At 41.4% G+C, this 13,777-nt stretch overlaps 1 non-coding gene and 1 pseudogene across 1 annotated transcript; both read right to left on the minus strand.

Moving 5' to 3' along the window:
• Window positions 1–1,968: 1,968 nt before the first annotated feature.
• On the minus strand, window positions 1,969–2,040 carry trnak-cuu (transfer RNA lysine (anticodon CUU)). The gene has a single exon. It is a non-coding gene; the product is annotated as a tRNA-Lys (tRNA).
• Window positions 2,041–8,219: 6,179 nt separating this feature from the next.
• Window positions 8,220–8,392, minus strand: LOC147039885 (U2 spliceosomal RNA; annotated as a pseudogene).
• Between the last annotated feature and the right edge of the window lie 5,385 nt (window positions 8,393–13,777).

Consider the following 13,777-nt stretch of genomic DNA (forward strand, 5'->3'; position numbering starts at 1 on the left):
TTGTACTATGTGTCTTCTCTGCATCTATTGCAGCCTGGTCATCCTGGAAGAGGGATCCTCCCATCTGTGGTCTCTTCTCAAAGTTTCTCATTTCCCCTAGTCGGAGTTTTGAGTTTTTCCTTGCCCTCATGGGATGGCTGAGAATATTTGTCATTTTCACATGTCCTGAGTGTTGTTAATCACCTAAATGTTGAACAGAGGCTGTGATGTACAGAAGACAAATTCCTTGTTTGGCACGCTCACACATGCTAAATAAAATTTCTTGAGTCTTGAGCATTGGCCATGGTCGTATAGTGGTTAGTACTCTGTGTTGTGGCCGCAGCAACCCCGGTTCAAATCTGGGTCTTGGCATAATAAAATTATTTTGTTATCTTTGTCCCTTGCTCACTATTGCTAAACAGCCATATTTTGGACATTGACGATCTTCCACGCAAGTTTACGGTTGGTAGCCGTAACTTGTAGGGCGAGTGGCGCAATCATGGCAGATTCAAATGTCACCCATTTTTTTTTTTTCAATTTTGCGAAAGTGTTACCCACAAGCTTACAAACCCCATTTTCCCGTGGGGCGAGTTGACCATTGGATAACGCATATGTCTACAAATCAGAATATTCCAGGACTCCTGGCTAGCTCATATGCCATTTTGTGGTCAACATTAGCTATGTGTACTTTATGTGAACTTTTGGGTTGAAGTAACTCACAGACATTGTCAAGAAAAAAGTCTCTCCAATTTTGTCTCATCTCAAGGCTTTGGGATCATCGGATTTGCGAAGTTATTGGATAGTTCCACCAACATTTTAACATCAACATTCTTTCATGGTCTGCCTGGGTGCCCTGGCTGAAGATCCTTGAGAAAAGACATTAAACATGCAACTGCATATTGGCCATAATATAGCATTGAAACTGCTGTAACCCCGGTTTGAATCTGGTTAATAGCAGAATAAACCTGCTGCAGAGTTGTGTTTTATTCACCCTGAACAGTCTACGTTGGACCATGACAAATGTACATACAAACAAGCTTACAGACAATGACAACTTCCTCGTTCCTTGCCCTGAAGGGACAGCTAAAACGATTCCTAACACTTACTAATCAAGTCCTAACCAACTTCTATCCAAATCCTAACCAGCCTCCGCAGGTCTTAATCAGGGTGGGCGGGGGCAAAGGAACCAATTAGATGGCCCAAATCCATGCACGGTGGATGACGGCAGTGATAAACACAGTGATATTTGAGAAGTGAAGTGAGGTTTATAGGATTTGCAGACAGTGTGCAATCATTATTTCAATAAAAGTAGGCAGGTGCATACATTTGAGCAACCCAACAGTAAAATGACATCAATATTTAGTAGATCCTTCTTTTGCAGAAATAACAGCCTCCAGACCAGTGGTTCTTAACCTGGGTTCGGTCGAACCCTAAGGTTTCAGTGAGTCAGTCTCAGGGGTTCGGCAAAGCCTCCACTGCGGAGGTCCGAACACACCTGATTTATAAATTTGCATATCTGAAATGGTCTCGCAAAGGCAACAGCAGAAGTCACACTGATTTGCTGGTATGTCATTTGTTGTGAATTCATGCATTGTGTTGGTTTTATTCTTTGAACAAGGTGATGTTCATGCACGGCTCATTTTGTGCGCCAGTAAAAAACGTCTATGTCTTGAATAAGAAAAAAATAAATTTTTTTCTCTAAAGAGGGGTTCGGTGATATGATATATTTAACTGAAATTGTTGATCCGAACAGCCAATGATTTATAAAGGAAAATCTTGAAATTAATTTGGGGTGCCCAAACCTTTGCATACAACTGTATATGACCAAAGATTTGAGGTCCAACCGAGACATGAACTGAGATCACTGGATTCATAATCCAGAGCGCTCATGGAGCGTAGGGAAGTGTAGGGAAGCATACGATTTCATACGGAAGCACACAAGCTGCTACCATTTCGCGAATTTTTCCCAGCTAAATGACAAAATATTTGAGGTCCCACCGAGACTTGAACGCGGATCGCTGGATTAAGAGTCCAGAGTGCTCACCATTACACCATGAAACCCTAGCAATGACTGAAAAAGGAGCATAATTTTTCTGAGCACAATGCACTAACTAAGGCGCTCATTTTACTAAATTGGGCTTACACACTCAATTTATGTTCCAGGTAAATTACTACAAATTGGAAGTTCCACCAAGACTTGAACTTGTATTGCTAGATTCAGAGTGCTCACAATCACACCATGCAAACATTATACGGTATTCCAGAAGAGCATTAGCTTTAGAATCATCCAAGATCTAACTGGTGCCAACTGGTGGACTGGTAACTTCCACGAGTTGACATTGCAACCCAGACAACATGTGATTACTTTATCAAATATAAGCAAGGTATAGGGATATGTTTTCAAAGGGTGGCAGACTGTATTGAAAATGTTTCTTTGATAAATGTCAAATAACAGTTCCACTGAGAATTGAACTCAAATCACTGGATTGAAAGTCCAGAGTGCTAAGCATTACACCATGAAAAACTCAGCCCTAATCACTGGGAGGCATATGGTTTCATGGGGCAGTACAGGAGCAAATTTTTCCCATATACATGTATACGACCAAATATTTGAGGTCCCACTGAAATTTAAAACTCCGATGACTGGATTCAGAGGCCAGAGTGTTAACCATTACGCACGGGCGCACGCACACAAAAACACACTCAATACCCAACGCAGCTATATAATGTGGACATTATTCTCCAAATCTATATGGAAATTATAATGAATACATCAAAATTGGTCCTCCCCCATCAGAGCACAAAGAGATTTGGACAGTCGTTTATTCCAGCCGCACTCCGACTCTACAACCAGGCCCGCAGGCACGGGGAGACCTGGAGCTAGAGCTGATAGGTTAACTGACTTGGGACTTTTTATCTGCGCATGATGCTCTTTAGCAAACCACCAGCTTGCACTGCATATTTATTGGAGCAGTGTGTTTATATTTATTGCATTGTGAACTCTGTTTTTCTGTTTGTCTTCCTCTCTTTAAACGTCATGAGCTGTTTGACAACTGATTTTCCCCAGAGGGGACAATAAAGGTTTCAATCAATCAAAATGAAACAAACTATGGCGAAAGGATAGCAAAGAATGAGAATATCATCAGAATGCCAAGATGAACAATAAAACCAACTCGAAATAAGTGTCACGGGCATGAAACGGTGTTAACGTTCATAATGGGTGACCATGAACCAACTTAACTCCTGTTCCCCAATTTAGGCTACATTTTTAACACAAAGAAACAGACTACGCGTCGGGGAATTGAACCTCGACCGAGGCCGTGAACAGTTTAGCTAAAACAGCCTGTTGCATTTTGTTAAAGATGTCTGTCATTGAGCAAAGAAAACAAAGACGTGGAGTAACAGTTGTTTTTTTATTTGCAAGATGTTGGTTTGTTTAATGTCGGTCAGTGAACAAGGCACTTCAGCAGATGAAACAACAATGTACTCTCCAGATCGGAAGGCTTTATACTGACCAAAAGCAAGAACTAGGAAGGGAATGGGCCGGAAGGAAAAACATGTCCTTATAAGATAGACATATGTTCTGTTATCACTTTAATGTCCTGTTATCTACTGAATGTTTTGTTACTATGTGTCATGGAACTTAACTGAGCTCTGTGCTCTCTGCCTATGTGTAAGTGAAAGTCACAAAACTTTGTGTGCTGTTCTGTGCTCTGATTGAGCAACTATGTTTGGATAGATTATTTACACATTGATTTATATAATGAAGTTTGGATAAATTAATAAGAGTATGTACACATTGCTGTGGCTCCCCCTTCAGGCCCTAAACTGATCTCCATTCAATTCCATCCATTATTTGTGATGCGGGGGGTTGCGGGCGTGCTGGAGCCTAGCTCAGCAGTCATCGGGCAGTAGGAACGTAACTGGTTGGCAGCCAATCGCAGGGCACACGGAGACGAACAACCATTCAAACTTGCACTCACACCTATGGGCAATTTGGATTACTCAATCGGCTGACCAAGCATGTTTTTTTGATGTGGGAGGAAAACCCACGCAGGCACGGGGAGAAAATGCAAACTCCACACAAGGAGCACCAGATCACAAGTCAAAAGTCCTTTTATGATACAAATGGACTTGCTTTTTAATATTTCTTTCTTTTTTTTAATTCAATGTTTTACCAGGTAAGCCAATTGAGAAAGGTTTCTCATTTACAATGGCGATCTGGAGGCAAGGTGTGTGAAGTGTCTTGCCCAAGGACACAACGACATGTGACTGTGACAGAGCCGGGATGGAACCGCCAACCCAGCCACAGCCGCCTTTCATGTCAAACCGTATGCTTTGCGTGTTAGGGTGGGGATTTGGGGAGGTTTCACCGAACGTGAATGAATGTGGGAGTAGTCGTAAAGATCTAAAATAGCGATGGTTTGGGTGTGCTTGGTGCCCATAGCACTCACGTTTGGGCCAGCAGGTAAGGTGCACCACTGCAGCAGATGTTTCCATGGTGTAGTGGTTATCACGTTCACCTAACACACAAAACGTCCCCAATTTGAGACAGCTTCTAATCTTCATTGTTATTGATGGTTCCTTTGCAAAGTGCCTGACACATTAAAATGAGTTCGCATTGCAACTACGGTGTGGTACCTAATTTGAGACTGGGTGAAAACTGCTATCTTTCACTCACTTTTGCATTCCCTTTGGTAGTCCTTCGCTGTGTCCAAATTTGCATCACGTGACACACGAATGGAGCCTGTGAATGATGATGACACAGCACATGTGACATCAGCCTGTTAAAAATGCCAGAGAATGGGAGATAGCTGTGTTTCAAAGTAGGGCTCGTCCGGGAGTGGAACCCGGGACCTCTCGCACCCTAAGCAAGAATCATTCTCCTAGACCAGGGGTGTCAAACTCAAATTAACAGTGGGCCAGAATTTTAAATTGAACAAAGCCGCGGGCCAAGGTTGAACAAATGAACCTTTTAATATGGAATCAAACAAGTTTTGATTTTACAATGAATATTGAACAATCAAGGCTTATATAATTTAAAAGTGCAGGCGTGCAAAATCAAGTTGATAATAACACTAATAATACTAATACTAACAATAATAGTAATAATAGTAATAATAATAATGATAATAACAAAACATATCAATGGCATAATAAATACAATTTAAATAAAAATTGAATGCCTCCTTTTTGTTTGCAGCCTTCTGAGGTAAATGTCAAAATTAGCTTCTTCAAGTTGATAATAACACTAATAATACCAATAATAACAATAATAGTCATAATAGTAATAATAATAAGAATAATGATAACTATAATAATAAAAAAACATATCAATGGCATATTAAATAAAATTTAAATAAAAATTGAATGCCTCCTTTCTGTTTGCAGCCTTCTGAGGTAAATGTCAAAATTAGCTTCTTACACAGGCTAATACATTTGAAAATAAAATAACATAACAACTATGAATAAATAAACCATTCAGGCCTTGGAGTAGCAAGAAAAAGTGCATAGAAAATTCCAGAAAAGACTTAAACTGGCGGTGATTGAGATCTTTGTGTTACTGTGGACATAACATCCTCCATCTTCAGCGCTTTACCACACAGGGATTCTTGATGTAAGATGCAGTGATAAACAGATAATTCACCTGCACAGTTCTCTTCGCGCATCTTTTCACAGATCCTGCCCACCAGTCCATTCCTTTTACCACTCATGGTTGGCGCACCATCAGTGGTTAATCCCACAAGTTTATTCCACGGAAGGTTTATTTCAGTTACACATTTTCAAACCTCCTCAAAGATTTCTTTCCCTGTGGTTGTGCCATGCATTGGTTTAAATCCCAAAAGCTCCTCCGTAACATACAGATTTGTGTCCACGCGGCGGACAAAGACAGTCAGCTGCGCAGTATCAGACGCGTCAGTGCTCTCATCCACAACAAGGGAAAACGAAACAAAATATTTTCCCTTCTCCATCAACTGGACATGCAGATTGGTGGCAAGCTCGCATGTGCGGTCAGCTATTGTTTTTCTGCTCAGGCTTACGTTTGCAAAGGCTTGGTTTTTCTCGGGGCACACTTGGTCACAAACCTTCATCATGCACTTTTTTACAAACTCTCCCTCATTAAAGGGCCGGGCTGATTTGGCGATTTCTTGTGCCACGATATAACTTGCCTATACAGCAGCCTCACTTTGTGTTGTGGCTTTTGTGAACATTTTCTGTTGTGAAATCAAACCTCTTTTCAGCTCCTTAACTTTCTGGCTCCTTTAAGCCGTGTCCAGGTCCTTATATTTGTCCTGGTGTTTGGTTTCATAGTGTCGTCTAATATTGTGCTCCTTAGTTACTGACACGTTGACTCCACAAACAAGACAAACAGGTCTGTCTTGTATACATATAAACAGATATTCTGTCTCCCACCTGTCCAGAAAAGTTCTATTTTCTGCCTTTCTTTTCGCCATTTGTTGGTAGGCTAACACAGTGACAGCTGTCGTTTGAGGTCGCAGTGTGGGGGAGAGGCACGGGGATGCGGGGTGTGCACATAGACTGTATATAAGAAATGGATGTAACATCCGTGACGTCACCCATTAGTTTGTGGACGGCTGCTCGGAAGCCAATAGTATCGAATCTAGGCAGCGCCATCTTGAAAATTTCAGGTGCATTCTGGGAAAAAATGAACACGGATTCTAATTATATGGGCATGAGGCGGAGTCATGAACGGACGTATGGGCGCCAAAGCAACAGCAGACCATTATGGAATTTGTAGTACAAGCGATGAATGCGGTGTTACAGCGCTGCCGCCGTATAATACCGGCGGGCCAGCTCTAATGTTAATTTGAAATTGCCTCGCGGGCCAAATATAATTACACTGCGGGCCAAATTTGGCCCGCGGGCCAGAGTTTGACACCTATGGTGTAAACAATGCCGCGTACGCGCGCCGTCGGACTCGTGATTTGCATGTCTAATTATTCCACAGACCCATATAACGATATACAAAGTATATTTCAAATAACTATCATATAGCAACAATATTACCAAACCATCTGTCACTCCAAATCATAAAATCCATCGATCATTGATCGTGTAAACAATGCCGCGTACGCGCGCCGTCGGACTCGTGATTTGCATGTCTAATTATTCCACAGACTCATATAACGATATATAAAGTATATTTCAAATAACTATCATATAGCAACAATATTACCAAACAATCTGTCACTCCAAATCATAAAATACATCGATCATCGATCGTGTAAACAATGCCGCGTACGCGCGCCATCGGACTCGTGATTTGCATGTCTGGCGTGATGTGTGCTCGCATGCTGTCCATCACAAGCAGAGCTTGCATCCTAAATTGCATTGCTGCCCCTACTGTTTTATTTGTTTTTGTTTTTTTGTTTTTTTACATCACCACACTAAATTCTCTTCACCAGACCTGTGCTTTTTAAAAACTCAAAAAAACAGCGCTTTCCCCTCCCAGTTGTTGCGTCACGGCCAATGGTGAAATTTAAATCACCCTCGTTCAGTTTAGTTTGAAAATAACTATTTCTTTTTCAGTTTTTTTTGTTTTTTTGTTTATTTGTTTCATGAACTTGAATATTGTGCTTTAAAGTGTGAATTGCTTTATTCGTTTTTCAGTGTATTAAAAATAATATGTGAGGCGATCAACTGTACTAGTAAGTAATGTGTTAATGATCAAGTACATTTTTTGAAAAAAAACATATAAGTCTCGCCTGAGTATAAGTCGACCCCCCCACCCAAACTATGAAAAAAACCGCGACTTACAGTCCGAAAATTACGGTGCTTGAAAACGTCAGGAACCAAAAGGACATGACGACGACGACACGACAACAGACGACAACAATGAGCCGACGGGGAGTGAGGAGCAGACAGGATTTATATACACTACAGGTAACAAGAGGCAGGTGAGAACAATCAAACCAATCATGGGCACACAGGAGGGGAGGGGCGAGCACACGGACAGAAACCAAGACAACTGACGCATAGTGGAAGGGCTGGGTACGAGACGTGACACTTTTAGTGTCTTAAAAGACAATGATGGTATTTATTTACATATTGAAACACAATATTCCACCTCCTTCAATGTTACACGTGAATGCACATACAGAGAGTAATTTTATTCATTTTGATCAGGCTACATGAAGCAAAATATAAAGGTGAATGTAATTCTCATTAATGGAATGAATGACTCCTTTTGACCAGCAGGAGGGTTTATGTGCCCCCCTCAAGAAATAAACCTATTTGCAAACCGTTTGGTGGGAAAGCCTCAAGCCCCTATTACACCTCCCTATTCCAAAAATCAATTTCATATGTGGTCTCCAGAGAGGGGACGTATCAGATATGAAACTGATAAGAACAGATACTACACTTGATCTTAGCCAAAAGGCCGAGAAGCGATAAGCAAAAATGGGTCTGAGGCAACGACTTCAATCAAGAGACTACCAATTCAAGTTAACGGCCGACCTCGGATGTGTCATCGCGAAGCTACTAAGTTAAAACAGTCGAAGTAAAGTACCCAGTTTTTCACTGGCAGGCCAAAGTATGTTTTACTTTTACTTTTGTATTTGATGTGTATGTTTTGTAATTCTACGTACAGCGGAGCCTCGGTTTTCGAACACAATCCGTTCCAGAAGGCTGTTCAAGAAGTGAATCATTCGATTTCCGAAACCTTTGTGCGCAGAGAGCTTAATTTGGTCGAATACGGAATTGTTCGAGAACCGGGACGTTCGAAAAAAAAAAAAAAAAAAAAAAATATATATATATATATATATATATATATATATATATATATATATATATATATATATATATATACATATATATATATATATATATATACATATATATATATATATATATATATATATATATATATATATATATATATATATATATATATATACACACACACACACAGTATATATATATGTAGCAGTAGAGTGGGTCGTCTAGTAACCGGAGGGTTGGGGATATATATATATATATATATATATTATATACAGTAATTAATATATATATATATATGTCACGTATTTCTATGATATGGCCTTTAATTAACCTGTAGTAGCAGATTCGGCTGGAGTTTGTTTTTGCTCCCTCTCCCCCGTGGATTTCTCACAGTAGGATCCAAGGATTCTCTTAGCTCAAGAACGAACCTAGCCGTTTCCTGCTCATAGCCCAGGGTATGGACTGGATTGGCAGTTGCAGCGAGGTTGCCCCGAACAAGCCTGTTTCAGAGAAACCTTTCGGTAGACCTAGCCATTTCTGAATGTAGGTGTTTGCTTCGTCTGTCCAGGCCGTTCGCTGTTGATATTACTCATCTTCAGTGGCCACATGGCCCTTTGGTACAATGTGAAGTTGTAGCACCACAATTTTTGCTTTCCGGGTAGTTGGCTCTTGTGGATGATCGCCAGGCCTTCTGCGAGTTATTTCTTCTTTGTTACATTATAAACAAGGCGCTGTAGGACAGCACTAACCTGGTTGCTGGTGGGGAAACGAGCATTGTATTCTCCGATTCCAAAGTTTTAATATAATTGTCAAGAAAATTCCATGTAGTAGCCCAGCAATCAGGTATTGTGGCCGAGCGGTCTGAGGTGCTGAATCCAAAACTCCAGTCTCTAATGAGGTGTGGGTTTCAAATCCCACCACAGCCACTTCTGCATCAATTCAGGTCTGGTCTCCTTGCCCAACTCCTGTCAGTGCACCTGTAAAGTATCAAGACCCTTCAAAGGTCTTTGCAAAATATTAATCTTTGCCTTTTATTCTAACCTGGAGTACCCATTTGATATGTAACTACACTGTGTATTTGGGCTGAGAATGATGAAAGAAGGGACAACATATATGCCTCATAAAGTGTATGCATTGAGGATGGGTCGACTTCCATGCAGCACAACCAACGTGTGGAAAATACAGGTGCGACATTTCTTCTCAATAGAACGACTTGAAAGAAGGCCAAAAGCTTTCCAAAGGACACAAGTTACAAATAGCAGAGGATGGTTTCGATCCATCGACCTCTGGGTTATGGGCCCAGCACGCTCCCGCTGCGCCACTCTGCTGCTCACTAATAATTCACGATGTCCTCTAATCGGCAAACAAGCATTCGGTTCCAACTTGCAACTGGATTTTGATTGTCACTCATATTGTTTGGTCTCTGCTGTGTACAGGCTTCATTACATTATGAAAAAAGCTCAGTCGGGCAGCACTAACCTGGATGCTGGTGGAGAAACCAGCTTTTCCGCCTTCACGTTTTAATAGAATGTCAACAAAATTCAATGTCAAAATGACAGGTGGTAGGTAGTGTGGCTGAGCGGTCTAAGGTGCTGGAAATAGGCCTCAGTCTCTTCTGAGGTGTGGGTTCAAATCCCACCACTGCCACTTCTGCATCGGTTTCACTCTTTACTTCTGGCCCAACTCTCTTCGGTGCAGCCATTGAGTACATATGATGACCCTGGAAAGTTCTTTGCGATTTATCAATCTTTGCCTTTCATGTTCATCGGGACTACTGTTTTAATAGGTACCTACACTGTGTATTTGGATAGAGACTGCTGAAAGGAGACACATATATGCCTCGTGAACAAGTCGGCAGAAAGGTTTGCCGATTTATTAGTGCCCAGAAGAGCAGCACTCTGTTCCGTACTGTAACCGTCGGTGAGAATGGGTAGACAGGGAAGCCTGTAAGCGAGTCCGTCACTCATATATTCCATCGCTTCAGTCCTTATGCTAAGATCAATTGTAGTATCTGTTCTTAGCTAGCTCGGAAGGCAATCACCTCGACTGATTTGCAAGTTCTCATCCATGGCAGTGAACTTGACTCACTTTGTGGAGGAAATAGTGACAGAGCATTCTGTTACAAATAACCTTATACTTTTGTTACAGAATCTACTATGGTAAATTACTTTAATTGACTTTGCATTATTTTGTAGTTGTTTGGTATTCTTTGTGTGTTTCTTTCCTTTGATCTAAATCTCTTTAAGTGGTGCTTCCGCTATGGTAGCTCCCCATGCTGCCATGCGGAGGAACCACAGTGTACGCTTTACATTTAAGGAAATGAATGGTGAGCCGCTGGTAATGTCAAGGTTAAACTTTTCCAGAAAGCTAATCCAACAAACCCTGAAATTTAAAGCAGATGATTTGAACTGCATTATAACGTTGCCTTTTAGCAAAGGCTTTGATGTGAGCTTTTGCTCTGCGGCAAACCTCCGTGAGTTTTGGAATGGGTATAAAAATGTTAAATCCCTGTTCTCTTTGTTTAATGTAGAAAAGCTGACCGACAATGCTGCGAAAACGGTTATTGTCAGAATGTTTAATGAGGCAGTGAATGCAGAGGACATTTGTTATTTTCTGGGAAGATATTGCACGGTTAAAGGCCAGGCTATGACGGTGAGTAGTGATGGGTCCTGTAACATCGATGCGTCGGCGCATGTGTCGAGCTCATAGACTCTATGACATAGAGCGAAGCCCTGTGTCGGTGCGCGTATCGCTTTAAACAAGTCACGTGACCGAACGAGCAGCAGTATAGTCTGTCAAGGAAGCGTGCCAAAGCTCTGTTAAAGGAAGCGCATTGTCAACGGGATGGATCTGCTAAAACAATATCTGATCTTTTGCGGTTCATCCTCGAAGATATCAAGAATTCTGGAGCAGCCCCAAGTCAGATACTGGGACAATAAAAAGACATTGCACTCCAGCCTCATCTGTGCCGTGTGAGTGGGTGTTTTCAAAGGCGGGAAATTGTGTCCAAAAAGCGCAACACGCTCAATTTCAAAACATTTGAAAAACGTATTGTTTTAAATAAAATTTGTAAAAAAACAAATCCCAGTGCACAAGCATCCTCTTTCACAACACGTTCACTTAGATTTTCACGTTATGATCCATGTTCACATTATTGATTGAATGTAACTCATAAATAAAATATATTTTCAATTTAAATGAATATGTGAAAGAATACAAGATAAAGTATAATTACTTAAATTAATGAATGTATATACTAGGTCATCAAATCAGTGTCAGTCGAGTCTGCCAACTAGGTTACCTGTAGTATTTTTAAGTTCTACCGGGTGTCAGCAGTGAGCGACACAGTATCGACACAGTGTCAATACAGTTTGGTAATGTGTCTAAACGATAAACGAGGCCTCATGGACCCTTACGGTGAGAGATGAAGATGGCCTCTGGAATTGTTCCTGGCGGGCCCCCATTCAACAATGGGAGGTCCCTCAGGGGTTCCAGGGCCTCAAAAATCTCCCATCAATGATAGTTTTGGGAGAAAACCAAGGCTACATATATTATCAGGGCCAACCCAAATTCTGCCACAAGTGTGGACAGCATGGGCACTTTACAGAAGCGTGTGAGTAAATAATATCCCGGAAATGTAGAGTAATTGGTCACACTTTTGAAGAGTGTACCAATGACAGAAGGTGCAATCTCTGTCAAGAACCTGATCATCTCTACAGAAAGTGCCCAAAGTCTTTTGCCAACTGAAGGCCGCGAGAGAATTGATAGGTGAAGGAAAATGAAGCTAACGAGCATTGTGGAAATTCAAATTTCCCTCCAAGGCCTGTAATTGGTGAGGAGGGAACAGGTGATGAGGGAACAGGAGATGAGAGACCAGGTAATGAGGGAACAGATGAGGAGAGGGAAGGGACGTTGTTGGAATAATCTCGGGGAAGCCTTGGCCTGCCAGACCAGGAGGCCTTATATTTTACGAGTTTACGACTCTCCTTTAAACTAAACACTTTGTATTTGGTTTAAGGAATGTCTTTTGATCTCCGACAGCCTTATGGTTCCTTCCTGTCCTTATGTTACTTTTGTGTTTGTTTTGTAAGAAGTCTTCAATGACAATGAGCAGGTCTTCTTTGCTTGCGAGATGTTCTTTGTTTAGGGACTTCATTCCTTTTAGTTAACTGTAGCTTTGATTCATAGATTGTAGATGATAGAAACTGGATATATACAGTTTGAAGAAGTCACATTAAAGTTATCCCATATTTACTCAATGTTCGTTTAAGGAACTGTATACCAGTTACCTTACATTTACTTAATATGTGTTGAAATGTTTAAGTAGGGCTAGATATTATTATTATTATGTGTTGTGTTAGTTTACTAAGAAGATAAACTTAGCAAGGGTTTAGTTGCATTGTTCCACAGGTAAGCGACATTCAACGTGCTTCAAGTTATCTGATCACAGTCGAGGAGGAGTCGGCCACTCATGGAGAGGACAACTGGTTGGGGGAAGAAAGCAGACTCTGCAGTCCCAATGCGGGGGTCGAGGGCCGACAAGTGCTAGATCACACTACACTACATTCCTTAGCTAATCAGCGTTGCTACAGCCACTATCTCCCCTCCCTTTAGTGTAGCAACGCCTCTGTAACCAGGGCAACCAAGACATTAAAAAGAGGAGCACGTGGAGGAGGAACTCAGAACTGGTGGAGATTGTAACTGAGCTTCCTTTCTCTATCGTTCTCCTCGCGAGTAAACTCATCCTGGTTGTCTTCTCCTCTTCGTTCCAGCATGTGATTTAATGTCTGATCATATTTAGACCCAACATTTATTTGGTCCTTCGAGCCGGATGCCAATATACTATATTATATTCCAGCTGACGACAGCAAAGATCCAGAAAGACCGCGCGCGGGAGGAACTCCATAGGTGAGATCCTAGAATCCTTTTCAAAGGCTGGCTGTCTGCTCGTCAGCTGGGATCTGAAGGTTGAAGGCAGTCCGAGGTGCAGAGGTGAGGAGAACCAGGGGGTGAGTTGGTTTTTTGTTTTTTTTAAAAGAATGGTGCGGCCGAGGGT

This window comes from Syngnathus leptorhynchus, chromosome 21 (genome assembly GCF_054491065.1).
Source record: "Syngnathus leptorhynchus isolate UIUO chromosome 21, UIUO_Slep, whole genome shotgun sequence".
NCBI lineage: Eukaryota > Metazoa > Chordata > Actinopteri > Syngnathiformes > Syngnathidae > Syngnathus > Syngnathus leptorhynchus.